The sequence below is a fragment of the Lissotriton helveticus genome, chromosome 6 (assembly GCF_964261635.1).
Source record: "Lissotriton helveticus chromosome 6, aLisHel1.1, whole genome shotgun sequence".
NCBI classification, from domain to species: domain Eukaryota; kingdom Metazoa; phylum Chordata; class Amphibia; order Caudata; family Salamandridae; genus Lissotriton; species Lissotriton helveticus.
The window spans coordinates 1,694,631,958-1,694,650,402 of record NC_136067.1 but is presented as its reverse complement, the minus strand read 5'-3'; the positions used below and the strand labels follow the sequence as shown (position 1 = coordinate 1,694,650,402).

The following is an 18,445-nucleotide window of genomic DNA, read 5'->3' as shown; positions in this document are numbered from 1 at the left end:
TAGCTCGGAACTGACAAAGCAAAGTTTTTTTTTTTTTGTTTGTTTTATTTAACGTTAGTGTAATTGAAGTTCAACTGTTTGCTCGAAGTTACCCTTAAAAATGGAATATATAAAGCTTGCAAAGTATACAAAGTTTCACTTTTAAACATAGAACTCTTGTAATATACAGGCTGAAAGTTGTGGCGAAGTTGTGGCGTTTATGTTTAGTATGCAAATACTGAACATTGCTGTGGAGCCGTCCATGAATGGGTGTGTGGCAACGTTAAAATCCAGTGGGCGAATGAGAAAGATGGTCGATGATTTTGTTTGGCGATACATAAATGTAAATACAGGTGTGGGGAAATGTAATGAGCTGATGCATGGTGCTGAATGGGTCAGAGGCCGGATGCAATATTTGACATAAAAGTTGTGTTATTGTTTTTATTATGAAAATCGTGAGCCTTGCTGTTTTGAGCTGATGTATTTGGCATCAAAGTTGTGTTGTTATTTTTATAGCATGCCTACATTAATGTGTGTGTGGGAACGTTAAAATACAGTGGTAGATGGTATGTAAAGTATAGGAGTTTTGATCTAAAAAAACATAACGTTTCCAGACGCCATTTTCTGCCTTACTGTAATTCGTCTTGAAATGTGTGCTGCAAGTTACCCTTAACAAAATAGCAATAGAGGTTGGCTGCAAGTTACCCTTAACAAAATAGAAAGAGAGGTTGAGGGTGAGTAGGTGTGGCGAAATGTTTTGAGCTGATGTATTTGGCATCAAAGTTGTGTTGTGATTTTTATAGCATGCCTACATGAATGTGTGTGTGGGAACGTTAAAATACAGTGGTAGATGGTATGTAAAGTATAGGAGTTTTGATCTAAAAAAACATAACGTTTCCAGACGCCATTTTCTGCCTTACTGTAATTCGTCTTGAAATGTGTGCTGCAAGTTACCCTTAACAAAATAGCAAGAGAGGTAAATAAGTATTGTTAAAAAAACTACACGTTTCTAGTGTTAATATTTGCGTTCAGTGACATTCTTTAAGTTTTGCGAAAAAGTATCACGTTTCTAGTGTAAGTATTTCCTTTCAGTGGTTTTTTTTGGGTGGGGGGCGTTTGTTGTTGTTATCGAGCTAACACCCGGCTCGCATCCTGCTGTTCTAAATTAGCACATCCCCAAAGGAACTTCACAAGTGATTACAATCTGGACGACGGCGCTTAAAGTAGTCTAGCATCCTGTAGTTTTCTTGACGAAAGCCTTGGAGTCTGTGGCCTGACTTTGTGTTCATGTAAATGTTACTAAAGAATGGTCCCAGCAGGTCCGGCGTATTGTTGGGGGTAATGGCGGGTTGCGAGGACTGTTTAGTCACGTGGATGAGCTAGAGGCTCTGTGAGGTCACGCTGTGTCGGAGGACGGAAATAGTAGGCCCGTTGAATTGAACTGACTCTGTGTGTTTCATTTCGTTTATAAACATGTCTAAATATCTCTTTTTTTTTAGGTGCAATGCTAGAGATACAAGCGGTATTTTGGGCGTAGCACGTTCTAGAGGGAAGGAATGTGAATAGTAGGCCTGCAGATTAGGGAATGTACAAGCCGATGTAGCTTGTAATGCGTATGTCATTATTTCGGGATGTAGACGATTTCAGTTTAAAGTCTTTTTGTATTCGGAGAGCATGGAAGGGTGCAGGGACAGAGAGGGGAGGTCCTGGCGTCTGGAGAGGGGGAGTTGATTTGCGAGCCTGGCTGTGTACGGGAACAGAGGGGGGAGGTTCTGGCGTTTGTGGGTTGTAATCTTAACTTTTTTAGGTGCAATGCTACGATGTAGCTTGTAATGCGTCTGTCATTAGGGAATGTACAAGCCGATGTAGCTTGTAATGCGTATGTCATTATTTCGTGGTGTAGACGATTTCAGTTTAAAGTCTTTTTGTATTCGGAGAGCATGGATGGGTGCAGGGACAGAGAGGGGAGGTCCTGGCGTCTGGAGAGGGGGAGTTGATTTGCGAGCCTGGCTGTGTACGGGAACAGAGGGGGGAGGTTCTGGCGTTTGTGGGTTGTAATCTTAACTTTTTTAGGTGCAATGCTACGATGTAGCTTGTAATGCGTCTGTCATTAGGGAATGTACAAGCCCATGTAGCTTGTAATGCGTATGTCATTATTTCGTGGTGTAGACGATTTCAGTTTAAAGTCTTTTTGTATTCGGAGAGCATGGATGGGTGCAGGGACAGAGAGAGGAGGTCCTGGCGTCTGGAGAGGGGGAGTTGAATTGCGAGCATGGCTGTGTACGGGAACAGAGGGGGGAGGTTCGGGGGTTACTGGGTTGTGGAAGAGAAGTGGAAGGATGTAGAAATGTTTGGTAACAAATAAGTATGTGGTCCTGGCGTCTGGAGAGGGGGAGTTGAATTGCGAGCCTGGCTGTGTACGGGAACAGAGGGGGGAGGTTCGGGCGTTAGTGGGTTGTGGAAGAGATGTGGAAGGCTGTACAAATGTTTGGTAACAAATAAGTATGTTTCATTGTCCCGTAACATAGATTTGGCGAAGTTAGAGTTGAAGAGGAAAATCATTTCTGAAAGGAAATAGGTCGTGGTAATGGTAAGACTTTCGTGTGCCAAACAGTTTCACGGTGGTAGACAAAATGGGGAGGGGGCGGATCCGGAGGTGCGTCGTGAGGGGGAGTGGAGAAGGAGGGGGGAGTAGAGTAGGGGAGGCACGGCCTAACGGCCGTGCAATCAAAAAGTGAGGAGGCGGAGCTGGGGGAGGCTGTCAGAGAGAGAGCAGGCAATGCAGGCGGGTGGGGGCTTGTGCACGCGCTTTGAAGCTCATTGCGCATGCGCATTGAGCTTAAATGTCTCGTGCACTGCAAGGAATCGCCACGATTCCTTGCAAGTTGGATAAAGAGTGGATAAGCCCCCATAGTCTCGCAAGCTCGATGCGCATGCGCATCGACAGGCGAGACCTAAAAACAGGTACGGAAACCGCCAAAATGCAGATGAAAATAACAGCGAAGACACACACGCTCCTCGTTTGGAAACTAAACCGGGAAGATACTGAGGTGAAAGATCTTTGAGTTGTTGGCGCCATGCAAGCCCCAACAATTTTGGCAATACTTAAACAACTTATTTAATGGGGCCTACAGTAGAGAGAACTCGGTTACCCCGGAGACATGGGTAGCCCATGTGAAGTTTCTGTACTCCGACGCCCAGGAATCAATCTGCTTAAATGGTTACCCCACACTGAGAAAGCTGGAAAACATCAGGGTGGCATCTCCCGGGCCATCTGCGGACCCCATAGTTCTTAGTGAGGCAGCTGTCCGCACCATTTGAAAAAGAATCTGGAAAAATGGTGCCCCGGGCCCTAATAGGGTGCCTGGCTCACTTTTCAGGAAAGACATACATTTCTGGTCCTTCAATCTTTCATTGCTATGTGCAGAATGCACGACTGTGGAGTACTTTCCGGACTCATGGAGGGGCTCACTGCTGCAACCAATTTTCAAAAAAGGGACAAACACTGATCCAAAGAACTATTGAATGATTGCCCTGATATGGATATGGAGGGAAAGGCGTATGTGAGTACACTCCTGAAGGAACTAGCAGATTGGGTACAGGCAGAAGACTTGCTGCCATTTTAGCAGACGGAGTTCAGATCAGCTGGCTCATCGGTGGACAACATCATAGCACTGTCATACTTAACCCAACAGGCAGCAGCCTGCCTCGCTCCCCTGCTCTTCTCCTGCTTTATCGACTATTCAGCAGCTTTCGACTGGGTAGTTCGCAGCATCCTTTGGCAAAAACTGGCACAGTGGAATATATCCTATCAATACGGAGCTATAGAGGGAATTTCCGGAGCAGGTCGCCCTCATCTCAAAACATCAATACATACAATAGACCTGTGGAATATATGGCAGAAACTATTACGAGCCATTAGATCCTTGTACTCAGGAACCTGGGTAAGGGCCAAACTTTCTAGGGAATCCGCCACGGAAAAAATCACCACAGATGGGGGGCTAAAACAGGGATGCGTCCTCACTCCGCTTCTATTTAATTTGTACACTGCTGACTTGGGCTTAGCACTACATGAAGCCTCTCTTGCCATTCCGAAAAATGGGAACACAAAGATCCATTTGAGGCAGAATGCTGACAATCTCGTTCTCCTGGATCTTACCATAACAGGGCTTCAAAAAGTTCTCACTGCCTTGTCGGATTATAACAACAAGAATGATTTGGTAGCAAACGCAAGCAAGTCCCAAACTGTGTTTTCTGGGTGTTACCCAAAGAAAAAACTCAGAAAATGGCAGCTGGGTCCCCTGATCTTGGGCTCGGTACAATGTTATAACTACCTGGGTGTCTGGTTCAGTGAGACTGGCTGCCCATTGCTCCACCTACAAAAACTGAGGCAGAAAGGGAAAATGGTCACACACGCCCTTTGCAAATTGTATGCCATTTTAGATAGTCCTACAGCCATCTTGGAAAGCTCTGTCTAACATCACATCATGTCATCTATGCAACTACAGAAGGGAGTTTCTGCTACATATTTTGCTATGCTGCCTTGCGGCATGCCTGTGCCATCTACCTCAGACCCATGCTACTTCAACTAGACACCCGCAAGGCAAAGGAGGCTGTTTCCCAGCTCTATGCCTTGGACATTGTGAAAAATATGGCCAATTTTGGCAAATTTGTACATCACACTCAGACACTTTTGAGAGACAAGTTGGCCCAGGAAGAGATTAATTAAATAGCCTCATGAGTCCAGGGAGGGCCATCTCCATCCCCAAACAATTGACTTAATCAGGCTGCATCGAGCACCAATTTTGTTTTAAGAATGATTTCAATTACTATGTTAATACCGGCTGTCTATATATCTCCTCGAATGCCCGTTTTTTTTAATTTTACGTTTTTAAATCACTTTTCTATTATCCCAATCTTTTGCTACATGTTTCAATTTTGTATATCGTAATGAGTTTAAGTGATCACAAAATAAAATTCATTCAGTTCAGTTCCTTTCATTATCAGTACACATTAAAATCATCCAGTAACGTGGAATCTCTGATCACGGACATTTGTACCTTTGGCTTTCCATAATTTGAGGACCCTCTGTAGAAATGTGAGGAACGCTGATGCAATATCCTGATGGCTGTACAAGTGTATGCCAGACTTTCCCTGTTCCCCCCACATGCTCCCCACCACGTGTTACCACACCCTTAGGAACTGTCCATACTTTAGTTGTGGGCATAATTTATGCCTTTTTGAGCTCACTCCCTTTGGATTATACCTTCCTTAACAATTGCATTGGTTGTCCCCCTCTTGTAATTTTGCATACCTTAAACTCCTCAACATCAGAGTCATAAGTTATAAGTCATATACTTTTCTAAACCATTATGTTGTGCTTCCTTTTGAGATTTCATATGTTTTATAAACTTGTACATCCTCTGGGTCAGTGAACTAACGCATTTTATTGATCCACATGGACCTAATCATTGCAGGGAACTTAAATTGCAGGTCCTCTATACTCCTTCTATGATAACCTAACTTTGACTGTCTATCTCCGTGAAGCGAGAGATATCAGATCTGATAGTGAAAGTAGCATCTCATACTAAAAGGGTTTTTGCTTTCATGGTGGTTATTAAAAACATTTCTTTTACTGTGTATTACTAAAAAGCACCAGTATTTTCAGGGGTTTCTTCCTTTTAGGATTCAACTTGAAGGGATCTCCTTGTAGCCTTTGAATTTCTAGTATGAAGTTCTAGTGGTAATCTGCGATAGTTCTTCTTTTAACAAGTTCAAAATAAAAAGCTACCAGTCTCTCCTTTCCGCTCCTTCTGCAGTATTTAAGATTCTAATATTATTTTGACTTTGTTACTCTAAATCTTTTCTATCTCCTCTAAAAGCTCTTTTCCTTTTTGCTCCAGTCTTTGAAACTCTTTTGTATTGGTGTTAGTGCTAAGGTCCTGTACTGCTTTTTCCTGGGCTTAAGTATATCAAGTTAAGCAATTAATGTTTTCCCCTAAATTGATACAGGCCTCATGTATCTTCTTTTGATTTATCTCTGAGATGATGTTAAAAAATGGGGTCTCTAGTTGGCAGAGGTATGTAACCTGTTCATGTAGGGACCCACACTCTAGTCAGGGTAAGTGTAGGAAACTAAAAGTTTACCTGTGCACATCCTCTCGTAGCTTGGCACAGAGCAGTCAGGACAAACTAAAGAGACAATGTGCAAAGCATTTCTGCACACACACAGTAACACAGTGGAAACCCCACAAAAGTACTCCACATACATTTACGAAAATAGTCAATATTTATCTGAGTAAAACAAGACCATGATGACAAAAAACAACATAGACAAGTCAAGATATGAATTTTCATTCATTCTCCTCTTCCACCCCGTCATCTGTGATCAAAGGCATGGTCCACTCAGACCACTCAAAGTGTGGCTTTAGGCAGTTCCCGTACAGGACCCTCAAAGGGTTCCTAGGAGTCTGTGAGTCTATCACGTAGGTGACATCACTCTTGCTCTCCTTCACCTCAAATGGGCCAGACCAAGGTGCTCCCCAGGCACCATCAACCATACCTTTTGACCAGGCTGAAACTCAACCAGAGTGGTATTCAGGTCATATCAGTGTTTCATGTCCTCCTGGCTAGCTTCCAAATTCTCCTGGGTGAGTTTCCGGAAGCAGGCTTTCTGGTTGCGGAAGGACAGCATATAACTGAATACATCCTGTGGTGGCTTCCTGGGACCTTGCTCTTAGCCCCCTTCACCAAACTGGGAGGTCCTCCCACATGGTGCCCATACAGAAGTTCAGAAGGGCCGAAATCATCCTCCTTCTGTATGTACCTCACTGTAGGCAAATAAAAGACATGGCACAAGGATGTCCCACTTACGCTTTTATTGGGTTACAGAGAGACCCATAATCATGCCTTTGAGGGTTTGGATGAAACTTTCACCCAACCCATTGATTTGAGGGTAGTGAGGAGTAGAGAACTTGTTGGTTACTCCACAAGGCTTTCATGACTTCCACTTGGTCTTCATGTACAAGAAAAGGAAGTTGGTACAGCGATCAGATACCACCTCCTTGGGGAAACCCACATGTGCAAAGATCGCAACAGTGCCCTGGGCACGGCGTGCGCAGTCACTGTCATCAGAGGCATAGCTTCTGGGTACCATGTAGCATGGTCCACAGTGGCCAAGACATTCCTGTTGCCAATGGCTGTCTTGGGATCCAGAAGCCCCACGATGTGAATGCCCACCCGCTCAAAAGGGGGCTTGTGACAGGAAAAGGTTGCAGGGGAGCTTTACATCTCCCCTCTGTCTTGCTACTCGCCTAGCAGGTAGCGCTGGACCTGCAGAACATATCTGAGGCCAATAGCACCGGGTGATAAGCCTGTCAAAGTTGCCCCAAATGGCATGCCAGAGGCACATTGTGAGCCAGAAACAGTAGGAAGGCTCTGAAGCTGTGGGGTCCCACCAGTAGATGGGCTGCCCCAAGCTCAGCAATACAGGAGACCATTCTCCCAATAGGTCAGGTAAGTTCCAGAGGTTTCACCAGTTGCCTGGGCCTGGGCCGGCTTCCGAAGACCCACAAGAGTAGGGCAGTGTTTCTGTACTGCCCAGAACTCCTCCCTGGAGGAACCTCCATCCTGCTGCTACAGGGACAGCTCAGACAGGGTCCCCAGTTTGGCCATATCTTCACTGTAGGCTCTGGAGCCTTCCCCCTGAGGTTCAGCATCCTCCTGGACCGTGGGGATTTCAGGAGTGGGTTTCCCACAACCCTTGCCTTTCCTCTTTTTGGCAGGGACCTAGGCCACTCTTTCAGGATCCAGGTCCTTCTGACCACCTTCACGTGCTGCCATGGACCATATGTTCAGGTGCATCCACTCAGGCAATCCCAACATCTCGAAGTGTGACCTGAGCCTCGCCTCCTTCCAGGCGGTACGCTCCAGGTTCTTGCCCACCAGACAATCCACAGGCATGGGCAGACTCACAGATACCCTTAAGGAACCTGAGATCCCCTCGTTCAGAGGGAATCTGAGCCACCAAACAGTCGCAGTCACTGTTGTCTACTGTAACTACTTGGTGTACCACAATAGGGACTACCATCTCTGCAGATACCAGATAACACAAGACAATTGTCATGCTAGCTCCTGTGTCTCTCAGAGCATCCACCCTCCTCACACTGATCATCACCCACTGCCTGTCCTTCCTAGTGTTGCCTGGCATGAGGGTTCTCTGGACCATCTCACTGTCAACAAGGGAAACTGGGGTCAACTGAGCTGGCTAACCACCACTAACTGAGACCAACCCTTCCCCAAGCGCTACACTGTCCATCCTCAGTGGCTGCTGACCAGTGGGGGGCTTTGCCCACTTGGGACACTTGGGATCTACCTTGAAGTACCCTTCCTGATTACACACAACGCTTCTTGCATACTTTCCCTGCAGGCTTTCCTGAAGGGTGGCAACTTTTCTTCTCAACAGGGGATTGGGAATCCTCACTTTGGGAACTAGTTAGGCGCCCTTTAGAGAACTCCTTACTTCTAATTTTGTCCCCCCCTCCTTTTTAGTGAGTCCTTTAAAAGAACATTTGAGTTCCCTGCAGAAACCTTTAAGCTGGGGCACCGTGTAAGTTTTTCAACTTCTGGTCAAACTCCACTTCTGAAGGTACAGCTGATGACTCTCAAAACTGAGACATGATTGTTGCAAAAACTCAAAGGGTTGCCAAAAGAGGAAAAAGAAAAGAATAGTATATTGGTATGTAATGTTCTGAGAAATGGTACACCAATCACTGTATGTAATGCACAAATACAAGTCCTATCCTCACCGCTGATCACCAAAGTCAAAAATGGGGTCTCTGGTTGGAATGCACCCTGTCTAAATCAGGGTATGTGTAGTACACACTAAAAGTTTACTTGTGCTCAGCCTCTGGTAGATTGGCAGAGAGCAGTCAGGCTAAACTAAAGAGTCACTGTCTAAGGTATTTGTGCACATACACAGTAATACAGTGAAAACACCACAATAGTACTCCACACCAGTTAAAAAAAATAATCCAAAATGACAAACATCCAACATACACAAGTCAATACATGAATTTTTAAAGATTAAATCAATGTGCATTGCTTAGAAGTCCATAGCTCCAACTGGGGTTATCTGGTCCCACATGACCGGGACAAATCCAAAAGTTCTGATAGAGCACGGGCTGGATACAGGAATCACGTGGACCCCCTTATAGAACCTTGGATGCGTCCGAAATCAAAGGCGATGTGTGGCGCTGAGGGAGTGAGGCGTAACGGATGCAGGTGATGCGTTGGTTCCCTAAGGCTGTAGAAGGCCATTGAAGCTTTAACACCCATAGACGATGCTTTGCACAGAGGAGGTGATGTTTTGGTTGTTTTTGAGAACCCCCGGTTTCTGAAGGTGACTCCGGTGTCGAGGATGCGTAGATGTCACAGCATGATGTGTCCATTCCACAGCGTCAAAGTTGAACCTCTGGTCTGAAGGCGATGCTGAGGCTGCGCTGGAGTCGAAGTAGTGCATCACAGACTTCGGTGAGGAAGTGTCCGAGACTCAAGCAGTGGAAGTTCTGTGGAGACGCTGAAGCAAAATCAGGCTACGCTGAAAGTAAAGGTCTTTATGTCATGCACTGTGCAAGTGGTGTCTTCGGTGTCAATGCAGGCAGTGGAGAAGTGTTGGTTTCGCATGGGTGCACGGTGACGAACAGACCCTTTGGAGTTGATCAGTTGGTTTCTTGGTTGTAGCACGAAATTCACCTCCAAGGGCACAGGACTGGATTTGGCACCACTTGGTAGGGCAGGACTCACAGCAGAGGAGCCCAGGTGCTGTAAGCAAGGTGCAGGTGAAGTATTCAATATCCCTTAGATTTCAGCAACCGGAGGCAAGTTCAGCCAAGCCCTTGGAGAACCTTTGAAAGCAGGATGTAGAGAGTAAAGCCCAGTCCTCTCACTCCCAGGAAAGTTGCAGCAGGCAGCAGGACCAACAGAGCAAAGCAAGCAGCAAAGTGGCAATCCTTCCTGGCAGCACTACAGCTCTTCCTGGAAGAATGTCCTCAGTCCAGTAGAGTTCTGAGAATATGGTGTCGGAGGTTTAGTACTTATACCCATTTTAACATTTGAAGTAGGGAGACTTCAAAGAAAGGTCTTTGTAGTGTACTAGACCCTGCCCTTCCTGGCCCTGGATCTAGACACCCTACAGGGGGGTATGTAGTTCTTTGTGTGGGGACAGGCATAGCCCTATTCAGGTGCAAATATCAGCTTCTCCTACCACTCCAGCTCAGGAAGGCCCATCAGGCTGGTGATGGGCCATCAGAAAATGCAGGGCACACGTCAGCTCCCTTTGTGTGTGACTGTCTAGAGTGAATTCACGAAGCCAAACTGTCACCCTGGCCCAGACGTGTATTCTAGCGAAAGGCAGAGAAACAGAATGGTTAAAGTAAGAAAATGCCAACTTTCTAAAAGTGAGATTTTTAGACCTGCAATTTAAAAAACAACTTCCCTAAAATATGTGTTTTTAAATTGTGAGTCCAGAGACGCCAAACTCCAATTTTCCATCTTCTCCCAATTGGAAGTTACACTTGTAAAGTGTTTCAAGACAGCTCCAATGCTAACCTATGGAGAGATAGGCCTTTCAGTACTGAAAAACAAATTTAGCAGTTTTTTCATGACCAAAACATCTAAAACTTAAAAGCACATGTCCTACCTTTTAAATACACTGCACCCTGCCCACGGGGCTTCATTGGAACTACCATAGGGGTGCCTTAAATGTAATAGAAAGGAAGATTTGGGCCTGGCAAGTAGGTGAACTTGCCAGGTCGACATGGCAATTTAAAACTGCAAACACACGCTTTGTAGTGACAGGCCTGAGACAGGTTTGAAGGGTTACTCATGTGGTGGCACAAGCAGTGCTGCAGGACCACTAGTACCATTTGATTTACAGGCCCTGGGCACATGTAGTTATCAGTGCATCAGATATGCCAATCATGGAGAAACCCAATGCCATTACATTTTAAAGACAGAGCACATGCACTTTAGCACTGGTCAGCAGTGTGCTAAAGTGACCAGAGTCCAAAAACCAGAAAAAAAGAAGTTCCGCACACATTAAAAAACAGGACTAACATATGGCAACCCTATTTGTAATCTCTACTGACAAGTTTGATAGCATTTCTGGATTTATTTCTGGAGCATTATTCCTCTTTACATTATCTGACTTTGCTATATCTCGTAGATCTTGCATTTCAAGAGGCTCGGAACTGTTTGCTAAGGATACTTCCTAATGTATAGGCACAAAATAAATCAGCTCTTTTCACTGCCTCATTTACATTGGTCTCTCATTTGCTACACTTCTATCTCTAATTACTTTCATGTTATCTTCTATACTTATTTGACCTGTTAAACTTGCTGAGTTGCATAATCTGTTTTTAATTTAAAGAAGATCCTTAGAGTGGGGGGCTTTCGTGCATCTGATATTCTGCCTAGCTGGCTTAGCCTCAAAAGTGTACTCTCGCTTACTTGCCACTTTACCACAGACTTCTTTAAGTGTTTCAGGACTGGATTTATTCTAGCTATTTATTCTGCTGTCAGTTTCTCTGATTGCCCTTCACAAGTTCTGTTTTAGAAAATGTTAACTACCTCAAAAGTATATATCTCCTCCAATCCCTTACATGTTCCTCCAAACATCTGTGTTACAATTGATGCAGGAGCCTCTGCAGTATTTTGCAGTAAACAACAATGTCATTTTAAATCAGTTACCTCTGTCCTTCGATTCACCTTCACATTACCATGGCCCCTTTTCACTCTTTTCAAACATCTCATTAAGTTTAAACACACCCGACTTGTCCTTTAGTTGAATCTCTGCCATGCAGCTCTGTCTGTCTTGAGGGCCTCAGCAATTAGGTCAACACTTCCGATTTCTCTCCATTGACATGATTATGCTGACTCTACCTCCATTGTATTATTCTGGGACACTCTGAACAGCTTGGCGGTCTCTCCTTAGCTCTCTGCCCACACAGGACCAGCTCAGTTTAGGTACGGACATGAGAGATTTCAAAACAAAATCAACTTTTGACTGTTATTTTCAATGTCAATGTCTTAGGATTGCATTATGAATGATTAGTGAAAGCAGATAGGCTTCATACATGCCTTCTCTAGTTTAACCCCTTCGGTGCTCATGACGGAACGGTTCCGTCATGAGCGTCGGTTGGCCTGTGCTCATGACGGAGCCGTTCCGTCATGAGTCCATAGGTTCTTTAGAACCTTCAGCACCGCAGAGGAATTCGCGCAGCACTGAAGGGGTTAAGGACTTAGGGCTAGATGTAGGTAATTTCAAAATACCGATTCTAAAATACCAAATTTTACCGATTCGGTATTTTAGAATCGGTATTTGTGATGTAGGTAAAAAATCAGTAATTTTTACCGATTCGGTAAAATTCGGTATCTGCCATTCGGAATTTACTGAATCTGTATTTACCAATTCTGTATTTACTGAATCTGTACTTCCCATTCAATCCTATGGGCCTTTTGGCCCATAGGAATGAAGGGGAAATACCGATTCGGTAAATACCAAATCGGAAAGGTAAGAAAGTGAAACTTAGGAGTCAGCCAATCAGGTGCTACCACCCACCCCCTCCCAACAAGGAAGTGGCTACACCCGGGCAGCTGGAAGTAATTAGAAGCTTCTGGAGAGGCAGAGAAAGCAGAGCTGATTCACTGAGCCACAGGAAAACTTGTTTGTGCTTTTAAAGTTTGAAAATGGCAGGCAGCAGTGAAAAGGAACTTCCAGAGAGGAAGAGAAAAATAAAATTTACCACCATGGAGCTGCAGGTCCTCGTGGAGGAGGTGGTTAAAGAACACCAGAAATTGTTTGGAAAGCAGTCCCTGACTGTGGCTGAATCTGCCAAAAGAAAGATTTGGCTGGAAATACAGTCAAAGGTGAATGCTGTAGGAGTGACTCCAAGGGACATAGATGACCTGAAAAAGAGGTGGTATGACCTCAGGAGCATTACCAAGAAGAAAATTACAGAGCTTCACAAAGAGGCAAACAAAACTGGAGGAGGGAAGAACTGTGCACCTCCCTGACTGAGCTGGAGGAGTTGGTGGGGTCCACCATTGAACCAGAGAGCGTCTGTGGACTGGGAGATGCAGACAGCTCAGCCAGAGCTGCCACTAGGAAAGGTAAGACGCATGTACAGCAATCACTCCCACCCCATCACCTTCCCTTTTCCCTATGTGGCAAAGTTAACCCACTCCAATAGAGGTAGTATTATACAGGAGCAATGCATTATGGAACATGTAGTAATTTAAAGCCCTACCATGTCATACAGCACAGCAATCCACAAGTTAGGTAAAACATATCAGTCATAATGAGGCTCAGGCAATATGTACAGTGTTTCAGTGAAAATAATTTAATTGTAGAAGCCGTGAGGCAGGAGCACAGAGCTAATGTACGCTTTTATGTCCACAGGCGAGACATCTCGCAGGCATACCAGGGAGAAGGAAGGCACTGCACCACAAAGGGATGACAGCCAGTAGGCAGGCACAAGTGCAGAGAATGTCACAGAGGACACCGGTGCATCAACACCACTGCCACCATCCCAAGACCTTGAAATGTCTCCACATCTGCAGGCATCCCCAGAATGTTCAGGATCCCCTCTGCTACTGTCCTCACCTGAACTGCCTGTGTCACTGCCGCAAACACCATCTGCACCTCAAAAGAGCAGGAGGCATGCAGTTGCTTCACTGCTTGAAATGGAAACTTCAGCAAGTGAAATGGAGGGGGATGACACCCAAAACTTGGCTGGGGAAGCAAGCACTGCCACACAGCAGACCAGTACAGAGGTTGCCCGTACAGGTACCAGACGCCGCAGGGACAGAGATAGCAGTGCTGCACAACATGTGGAGGGTCCCAGTGTCTTCCGTGGGCTGGAGGGTAGCATGGTGAAGATTCAAAGAATGCAGGGGAAGGCCATCCAGTCTGTGCAACGCCAGATGAGGCACCTAAATACACATATGGAAAACATAGGAAAAGGCATCAGTGCACTGGTCGATGAGAATAAAGAGATGGCATCAGGTATGAGGGAGATGGCTGCAGGGATGCGGGAGATGGCCACAGGTGTGCGGGACATGACACAATCGGTGCAGCTCCTGTGCACAAAACTGGACCAGGACAGGTTAACAAGGTGCAAGGACAGGCAACATGCTCAGCAACAAACTAAGGCTATGAACCGCCTGGCCACAGCCACTTCCCTTCTATGCAGTTGATGCATTAACATGCAAGAGGGACTAACACACAGCAGGGTGACCAGTGCTGTAGAGGTGCTGCTTAATGCACAGACAGCACAAACTGCTGCTCTGGATGTACCGGAAAGTAAGGAAAGCACCAGTAGGAGCAGCATGACAAGCCCCCCTGTTGTTGAGACACAGAGGAGCGGCAGGCGCCATGGTGACCCAACACCCCAAACACCCAGTGAGGAAAACCAGCCACTTTCATCTGGCACTGGTAGGCGTGGCCGCAAATGACTTATACAGCCCACACTCCATGACCTTAAATGGGGAAGTGAGCCAGGACTACCATTACTAAATGGATGACATTTGTGTTGCACATTTGTGCGTTTCAGTACCTGCGTAGTGCCAAATATTAAACTACGTTGGGTGCATACTCCACCTGTCTGCGTCTCTTTACTTACTCAAAAAAAGTTCTGTGTGATCTCTGCCCGTCTCTGTCTGCCATCGGTTGGTGGCGCAATTCCTGCTGTGTTTGGATCAGGCAGTGCATGTTCATCATCGTGGTCCTCATAGTCGCTCAATTCCACCTCTGTGCCCTTCTTTGTAGCAAGGTTGTGTAACATTGCAGAAGTTGCAATTATCTTACAGCATATGATTGGTGAGTTCTGCCGTGCCCCGCCACTTTTGTGGAGGCAGCGGAACCTGCTTTTTAACAGGCCAAAGGTGCGCTCCACAACGTTCCTAGTTGATTTGTGTGCCACGTTGTATCGGCTCTGGCTGCGGGTTGAAGGGTTGAGGTAGGGTGTCAGGATGAATGAGCGGACAGCATATGCACTATCCCCTATATGTAAATGAGAAAACCATTACTCACATGCACACATACACATACACCTGCTATATCTATCAGGGTGTGTCACAGTATTTTACCTAGCAGGTATCCTTTGCCAAATTCTGCCGCTGTCAGGCGTGTGTAGATCAGACTGTTCTGAAAGATGTAGGAGTCGTGGGTACTTCCTGGGAACTTGGCCACAGTGTATGTGATGATGTTGTTGGCATCACAGATTACCTGTACATTGATAGAGTGGGTTGACTTCCTGTTTCTGTAAATGTACTCTGTGGCAGCAGGTAGGCATATAGGGATGTGGGTGCCATCTATACAGCCGATGACGTGTGGGAAATGTGCAATTTGATAAAAGTCAGTCTTGGTCTTCAGTAGTTCCATGTGTGTGTTGGGGAAGCAGATGTAATGATGCATCCTCTGCATCATGGCCTCTAGGAACTTCCTGAAGAAACAGGCCAGGCAGCTCAGAGACACCCCACCTACCGCAGCAATCACCCCCTGGTAACTCCCAGATGCAAGAAGGTGTAGGCTACAGAGCACCTGCACATGGGGTGGGATGGCATGTGCCCTTGGGGTTGGGTGCTCCAAAAGTGGGTACAGGTCCCTGATCAAGTCCAGGATGGTTTGGGGGTGTAGCATGTACCTTTGCAATATCTCTGGCTCAGTGAGTCTAAAAAGCATTATCCTCTGTCTTTAAACTTGCTCCTTCCTTCGCCAGACCCTCTCTCCTGCTGCCTGAAGCCGTAGCCGCCTTGCTATCACGTAGAATGCCGCCATTCTGGTCACAATGTTGCATTTTGAGGCCTTTTTTATAGGCTGCACCTGGTTACCACCTGCTTTCAATCCATGATAAATACCGACTCTTAAATACCGAATTTCATGAAATTCGGTATTTTAGAAGTTTGCTACATCTCAAAACTGATTTTTTACCATTTCTTATTTACCGATTCGGTAAATAAGAATTCGGTAATTTCCGAATCGGTAAATACTGAATCGGTAAATACCGATTCGGAATATTCCGATTCGGTAAATTACGATTTGGTAATTTCCGATTCAGTAAATTACCGACTCGTATTTACCGAATCGCTCTTTTTTGGGCCCCTACATCTCAATCTCCAAATACCGGTCGGTAACGGCTGAAAATCGGTATTTTCGGCCGTTACCGACCGGTATTTGGCTACCTACATCTGGCCCCTAATTATGAGTGTGGTGGTCCACGGACCGCCAGACTTGTGGGGGCGCAGCCTATTACAATATGGACAGTCAGACTGCCATTGCCCCGCCACAGCTGCCAGGGGACCACCGTTCCCTGGTGGTATTGCGGTGGTGTAAAGGCAGTACTATGCTTGTGGTCCTGCAAAGCATATTACAAGTGTCCTCTTCGCTGTGGTTTTCATGACGGTTTCACCACCATGAAAACTGTGGCGGTGAGGAAACAAAGGGGGCCCTGCAGGTTCCCCTTGTATCTCACGCCCTGTGGATGCACACAGGGAGCCCCACATGTGCCCCACTGTGTGCAGGCACCCAAGTTCCTGTACGGCATGGACTTTACAGTCGGTGCCGTGCAGGAACTGTTTTTGGCATTCCCATTGCGTTGCCCATTTTATGAGGCCCCGCCGTGTGATTGCCAAAAATCAGGCCACCAGACAGGAGGAAACTCCTAATCTGGTGGCAGCCTGACCAAGGGTTTGGCGGTGCAGCGGTGGACCTGACACTGCACCCCCAAACTCAAAATCAGGCCCTAAGTTGGTTACCAGAGAGAGGTTTCAACTCCTCTAATAATGTCACTAGCAGATCATCTGAGTATGCCCCTTCTGGACCAAGGCCCTCTGTCAAGAATATATCTGGCTCCTTGGAAATTACTTTTTGAATTGACTATATCTTATCCAGAAGCTGCCATGTTAGGAAAAGCTCCTGCCCTTTCCAAGATTTCCATTCTGAGAGAGCTCTAGCTTTCACAGTTTTTAGTGTACATTTGAGTAGTTTAACAATGCCACCTAAAGCAACCGACTCAAATACTATTTGCAGTTTCGAATCTTACCACTTATCTCTACAAATGTGCTTATATTTCAGGGATGCTGAGGGCTAGCCCCATTTTATGGGTCAAGGATAGGCTTGGAGGATCACCCAACAAACCGTTTCGCCGTCAAATGTTTAAGGCTTTGAGACATAGCTCTCTGATCCATAGAATTCAAAAGAGACCAATGGACTTCATTGGTGAATGCCAGACATCTGTTATCCATGTCACAATAGAACGCAACACTGCCAAAGCCTTTTTTAGTGACCCGGGTAACTAGGTTAATTGTGAATGCCAAGTCACTAAAATAAGCTCTTGACATTTTCAAACAGCACCTTTCTTTAAGGGCCTAATTTAGGGTTGGGTAGGCGACCTGTCGTCCATCAGGGATGCAGAGGACATTACTTCTGCTCCCTAGACAAATTACCACTCTCCATAATGTGAGATCTCCATCACTCCAGGGCTGATGTCTGTACCTTCACAGGAGCTCCTACCATGGTGGGTCCTATGAAGACATGGAACGTTTGGTAAGTGGACTCCATGTATTGGGCAGCCGATTACTAAACTTTTTTGCTTTTCAAAACAATGACCTATGGTCCGTGTCGTTTGAAAAACAAAACACTAAAGACTTTAATACCCTGGAATTTTCCCATAAGGTCGGGGGGTCATTAGTATTTTTGTTTGTTCGTTACTATCAAGTTCTTTGGTTGTGATATTCTTACAACAATGGAACCTTTTCAGTAAGGCATCAGCATAAGGTTTCTGATGACCGAGCCAGCAAATAAACTGTCATTAAAAACCTAGTGGTCCTCCTATTCAAAATAGAGCAGGAGAGCTGTTGGTTTGACAGAAAGGGTACAGCGCTTTGTTGCCAGACTCATAATCAGGCCCAAAATCTCTAGGGTGCATTTTCCTTCCATACTCCATCCTGCATTCCTAGAGTCTCATTTGGCATGTTTGCATGTCAGATGTAAGCTTGCCTACATCCTCTACACCTAGGCTTTTCCCCCCCACTCCCTCCTAATGATGTTACAACCTTTATGTGTCCATTACTAACTAATAATGACATTACTCCTAGTCCTACTCTCTCGCCTTCCTTGTTGACCAATGAGGCTCCCTTGCCTCTAATAGAAACCTCTCTTTTAGAATAAAAATGCTCTCCATCCCCTCCCTGTTCTATACATAAATAAGCCCTACCAGACACTCAGTTGTTTGGCACTGTGGGGGTGGAACGGACCTTGAAGGAAGGCGAGGGAGTTGGATTAGGTATGATGCCATTATCATTAAGTAAAGGACGCATTACCTCCGGTCCCTCTCTCGCCTTCCTTCTAAACTAATGAGACACAGCAAGTAAATAGAAATGGACAACTGAGTCATAAACACTCAAC

General features: G+C 45.7%; 1 protein-coding gene across 1 annotated transcript in view; it reads right to left on the bottom strand.

Annotated features, from left to right (window-relative positions):
• The window catches only part of LOC144762844 (uncharacterized), an 86,851-nt gene that overhangs the window by 21,567 nt on the left and 46,839 nt on the right, over window positions 1-18,445 (bottom strand). The window lies entirely within an intron of this gene.